A 6,327-nucleotide genomic window follows, 5' to 3' on the forward strand; every position below is an offset into this window, starting at 1 on the left:
AACAGGACTTCACTGTGCTATTGCTTCTTAGTGAACTGTAAGAAATCATGCCATTGTTTCTTAGACTTGTTCTCCAACTGAGCTCCAGCCTATCAAACAAACACATGTTCATAAACCAATGTATTACTTTAATGAAGAGTGCCTGGTATAAATCTTTATTAAAAACATGATTATTGTCTCCAAACATCTCCGTGTGCTTGAGTCTTTCCAAAAAACTCCAGCTGGCAAAAAGTTAAAAACAGCCTATTAAATGACAGATTCTATACGTCTATTAATAACTGTACAAAATATATGATTTAAATGCACAGATGGAGGACTGCTGGGTCCGCCATTATTTTTAATTTCACATCATTGTTTTTTTCCCCATAAACACAGCTGCCTCAAATTATACACTTATTTGATGGGGGGTTACCATGACAGCAACGCTTACAAGAGGAAGGTTTAGTTATTCTTAGATCTCTCTTCCTCTGCATTTCAAATTTTTCAGTAAAGGAAAGGTCTGGCACTGCTGGTGAAAGGCAAGGGTGAACACCCCTCTCTGCTTTGAAAGACCTTCAAATGACTAATCATTCAGATTATGTTTAAAGGTAAAATGCAGCCTTTTGAAAGGTTTTTTTCAGGCCTTTTGACACAAGATTAGAACACCAAAGTGTCTGGAAGCTTTGGTGCAATTAGGAAGGGATGAACCATTCAGGTGTATATCAAGTGACAAATGTGACAGCCAGGAATTCATAGGATATGTGTGTTGGAGTGGGCTGGGTGGAGGGTTTGTTATAGCTTAAAAGTCTCATTCAGCGATCATACAATGATCTGATCTCTTGTTTACAGCATAAGTGTACAAAATGAGGTGGGGAAAACTCTTTTGGTTTCACATTGGTTAAGTGCTACCCATTTGATTCACTACATATGTGGGACATACAGTTGCTCAACTGGTAAGGTGTTTGTCCTGAGTGCAGACAGAGCCCTGTGGTGGCGGCTTGATCACAGCCGTAACATTATCTGAGAATGACGAGGGCATCACAGTGGTAAATAAAACTGGCTAAAACTGTTACAAAAGGGTAGAGGTGGGTATGTCAGTAGGGTCTCTCTATGCCATCACTCTCAAGGACCCTTAAGTTTTCATGCATCTATGAGTTGACGTCAGTGGATAAGCACCTACTTGTGGTGGTGTACTGTGGGACTTGTAGTTTGAAAAATTACTGTTAGCTGCAAGAGTATCTGAGGATTGCACTTGTAATGAACACAAAAGAGGTCTGCACCTCAGCCAGTGATATTCAAACCTGTACTCTCGTCACACACAGCTCACTAAGCACGAACATCATTATTACCTGAGAAAAAGGCAATTTGTCCCCAGCTCCATAGGTAATGATGCCAGCTAAGCCTCAGGGGGTGACATCACTGCTGAAACTGCTCTGCTACCTGATACCCTACTGGCTTTACACAGAACTCATAAGCTACTATTACACAGCTCTGCTTCAGCTTCATCTTGCTTCATTGCTCCTGTACAGCTGCAGAGGTTGTTGCACTGAAATAAGAGTAATGTGCAGTTTGCCATTTCAAAAGAGGTTTACATTATGGGGAAAAAAAGATCTACACTACCCAACATTCAAATGTACTACTCAGGATTGTATGAAGATTGATCCCAACTGTTTGTTTTACTACAAGGGCTCAGGCTTTACAGTACATTTAAAAAATCATAACTAATGCCACATTTGGGAGCCCTCTCCATCTTCTCCAGTGGCTGGAGCACCTGGAGTTAATCATATTTAATAGGATTTGAGAGTCATTTGTGCCTCAACTCTCCTGCCCTCTGCTCTGGTTTGGTTGAACTGATTGCTGTGGTACAGTGAAACTGATCCTCCTCAGCATTTTGGTGAGCAGATACTGTATGTTGGGCATATTTCAAATTAAGATGGTAAGATACACTGAGTGTGTATCACAGGAGCAACAAGAACACAGGGACAGAGTAATAACTACCATCTGGAACAACATACCCACATCATACTTGTGACCTATTAGAGCAAAATTACCTCATATCTTAATTTTCACATGGAGCCAAACAATTATTCATAGAGCAACATTATTGTAGATTTCAGATACAGTTTTTACTTTGGGGTTGGGGTGATCAAATACTGGGTGCTACTTACAGCGTATAGCCAAGTTCTGGGTACTATGGTGAAGTCATGTAGGTACTGTAGAATTGCTATTGGAGGTGGAGGTAGCCAAAAAGCAATACCTTCATCAGATGATATTTCCTTTGTTGGCTTCTGATGGAATCAAGGGCACTATCTGCTTTTAAAGTTTACTACTGTAACTCTCCTAGACTCATTTGGGGGAATTTTTCATTATTTTAAAGAATAAATTCTTCTGACACAGATTGCATTTCAAGGCTACCGTACAAAACGCTGTGTTACCTCCTGGATGACGTCTTCACCCGTAACATGATCTTCTACCATACCAGAACAAAATCACTAAGAAGCAGGTAAGCACAATTTCTGTTACTCTATATTTCAGTCGATTACTGCACCAGGAGGTACTTGGTACTTCAGGCACTTGCTGGAGTGCTCCCATCTATGCTCCCACACAAAAGACAAAGCAAACAAGTCTATTCTACACAATGCAGTGACTGCACCGTGAACCAAAAACACAGAGGGATACTACATCTGAAAGTCAACTGAAACGTAATAGCCAACCAATTGACAGCAGAGGATGTGAGGCGCATAAAAGAGGACGCAATCACAGATGCAAGACACACAGACGCACAGACACACAGACACCAAAACCATAACAGGATAAGGGAGTCAGGAGATGGGGATTTCAGCCTCACCCATTCCCACACTGCCCCTAGTACTGGGGTCCCTGGCTTTTCAAAGAAAACAGTCCCCAGCACTAGACAGTTCAGTGGCGGTGACCCATAACCACCTCTACCTCTGTTTCTCTTTCTTGTCAGCAGGACTCAACGCTGGAGTTGGTGTGATCCCTATAAGAAGAGACCACTGCCCACTCCCATTCACCAGGGATCTGCAGGTAGGCATAAGAGGGAGTGCCCTGAGCACCCACACACACTACAGCGGCTGCATGTCATTCAAGCCCATTCTGCATGGAGAAAGTAAAGGCAGCTCTTCATCAATGCTCACTTGCAGCAATGTAGAAATGTAGATGTAGCAATACTTAATGTTTAGGACTCTAGAATCTTCAACTGTATTTATTCACTATTTTATACAATCGGACCTCATAGTAAATTGGCTGAATCCAGTAAATACAGAATGTTTGTCAGTCTGATGACACGGTATTTTTACTAATTGCTCAGCGAAGCTGTAAGGGCTTGCTTAAGAATCTATAAGTGTCGATCCATTAAAGACGGTTACTCTACTGTACCCCCCCCCTACACACACACACACACACACACACACACACACACACACAACACACAAATACGACAACAATACTACAGATATACTGCAAAGCACCATCACATAGAAGAGAAGAACAACAGGAGTGGAGATTAAACAGCCTTAATACCTCCCTCAATAATATCAAGGGCAGATTGCTCGGGAGGGGTGGTGCAAATGTTCAGAAAACGGCAGTTAATCCTGATGAGAAATATCTTGTTTTGACAAACGGGCTTAGGAAGGCTCATCTCGCGGAGTGGGTGGTGCGGGGGCGGATGGGTCCAGCGGGAGATCTATTTTCAGCCATCGCTGAGACTTTAAATACCGGCTGATGGTCCACCAGATTCGGCCTAAAATAGCTTGGGTGAGATGCGACGGGGGCGTCCGCAGGGGGGTGGGGGCGAGGCGACAGTATTTCTGATGCAAGGTGATTCAGCGAGCGGAGACTGTGATGGCTTTGTTAACATGAGGGGTGTGCCTGATTGGATATCCCCCTTTGTGGGATTTGCTTTCAGGGACCCCCAGGGTATGAAGAAAAGTTAAAACAACAACAAAAAAAACACCTCCAGGCTGTGACTTCATTCCCTACAGCTGGCTTGTAATGCATGGAACAAAAAATCTCAAGAACATCAGTTTTTTTTCCCAAACAAGTGACTGTTCATCTTGTGACAGAGCACCTGATCCTTTCTCACACTTGGCATTTTATTGTCTTGTTAGCCAGTGCATCTTCTTCTGATCATGGTCCTTGAGTCTCTGTTGAATGTTCACTCCTTCTATTGAAAGATACACAGGTATTTAAATGTCAGGTTTAAACAGAGAGCAGATCAATGGCAGAGTTTGTAGGCAAGTCTCTGCTCATTCAATTGTTCTAGACTCAATGAGCCCACATCTCCACCTCACACTCCTTTGTACTGTTTTAAGGCCAACAGACTGTGTCTTTCTTTAAATCACAAATAACCTGTGTCTCTGTGCAGCTCCAATGCAAAAAGTCAGACTCCCTGTGTTTGGGTCATTTTGCCCTTACATCATGAAGAACAGCGGCACAGCACTTCATGGCTCTTAGAGTCTGGAGGAAGAGTATTGCAATAAGATATTTGCCGGAAATAATTAACGGTGAACAAGAATACACACATTAATTCTGCCTGATAAGGCTGGGTGAACTGGACTGAAAGAAAAGAAATGAATCAAAGACGGCAGCCCTTATCACAGTCTTGCATAGCTGTCCTGATGCATAGCTCTCCCGGCTGTCTACGTGAAGGAAAAACAGAATCACTGAAAAGTCAGGGCTGTTGACAGCTAAGGCAACACCCGAGGAAGAAATAACTCTTTTTGCCTTGATTGCCCAGGTTGTCACTGTAAAAGAAAAATGCGCTCTCATTTGACTGCCCTGATTAAATATATGTTAAATTAGAATAAATTCCCATATTTAAATATTTATAATATATAAATAAAACATAAAAACACACTCCCACATGTTTAAAGACTGTACCTTTGAGAGCCAGAGAGGGCATGGGGAGCTGTTCAGACCCACAGCTGACACGCAGTCCCAATGGTGAGATTCATTGCCTTTGTGATTCGCAGACCTGAGTTTTCTATTATTTCAGCAGAAATGGCACAGCTCATTGGGTGGAATGGCACTGGTTGAAGAGTACGTGAAGTGGAGTGCTACTTTTGAACGATCCCACTGACCTGAAGTGCTCTGCGAAAAGCGTCCGTGTCTTGGCCTGCTTGAGAATGAAACACACACTGGTGTACGTGACCTTGCCTTGGGGGGGGGGGGGGGGGGGGGGGGGCTCGTGGAAGTGGCAGCTGTCAGAGATGGCACAGTGGAAAAGAGTAACAAGACATGAAAGTAAGTAAAAAAGAAACAGTGGGGTGCCTGGGAAATTCAAGATTGTGATGGAGGTACTGGAGACAGAGATCTCTCTGGAGGGGGTTACAACCCTTGGATATGCAGGTGGGGAGGTGGATAAATATTAGTCCTGCTCTGTGAGGCTTTGTGCCATCCCTTACACACACACACACACACACACACACATTCATTTACAAATAAAGAGTGCACACAGGGAGACACACACCCCGATTGCACACACATTCAGATATTGTGCTGTTGTTCTGGGTGTTGTGGTACACAGTTACAGGCTTTATCAGTAAGAAAAATCAGTTAAGCAATTAAGCTATTTCCTCTGGATCAAGTAAATTTGAGAACTGTTGATGGTACTGAAACATAATTTGGAATATGTATCCTTCAAAGACCAGAGCTTTTATTTCTTAAGCCATATACTTAATTGATATTTGATGTGATTCTAGTTTGGGTGCTGTTGGCGACATCAAGCGCTAATTACAAATACAGACATTCAAGGCACAGACACTCCCGGTCTTTGGTAATTGAATTGTCTTTTGTTCACTGATTAAGCTGAAAGCAATGGTGCTCTTCAGGACCAGGGCTTTGATGGCCTGTCTTCTTAGATTCAGGTGTACAACCGGACATTAGGACTTTTAATTCATTCATTTGTATTCATAAAATGAATGCACAGTAGAATTGCTGCAACCATTTATGAGGCTCGATTCTAGAATGCCAACGAGCATGAACAAGGAGAAAAAAAAGCATCTTCATTGTGCTCCATCTGATTCATCCTACCATGCAATTCTTAATCAAGAAGAAGCATTCCCAAAGTGACCGCATCAACTTAACTAAAAACAAATGAGACAAACAGACTCTGCATGTCAGCATACTGGAACGCAACTACAGGTGATTTAGCTACCCCCCCAGCCCCCCGCCCCCCCGGACAACGTTGCCTTGTGGAGTTTCTTCTACACGGCAAGGTGCTGATACTGTCAGGCATCTGATGTTGCTGATTGGCTGGTTTTCTTTAGGACTAACCTGTTTTTCCATTGTGGCTGTGGTTGATTTCAGTGTCAAAGACATAATGGG

This window comes from Megalops cyprinoides, chromosome 23 (genome assembly GCF_013368585.1).
Source record: "Megalops cyprinoides isolate fMegCyp1 chromosome 23, fMegCyp1.pri, whole genome shotgun sequence".
Lineage (NCBI taxonomy): Eukaryota > Metazoa > Chordata > Actinopteri > Elopiformes > Megalopidae > Megalops > Megalops cyprinoides.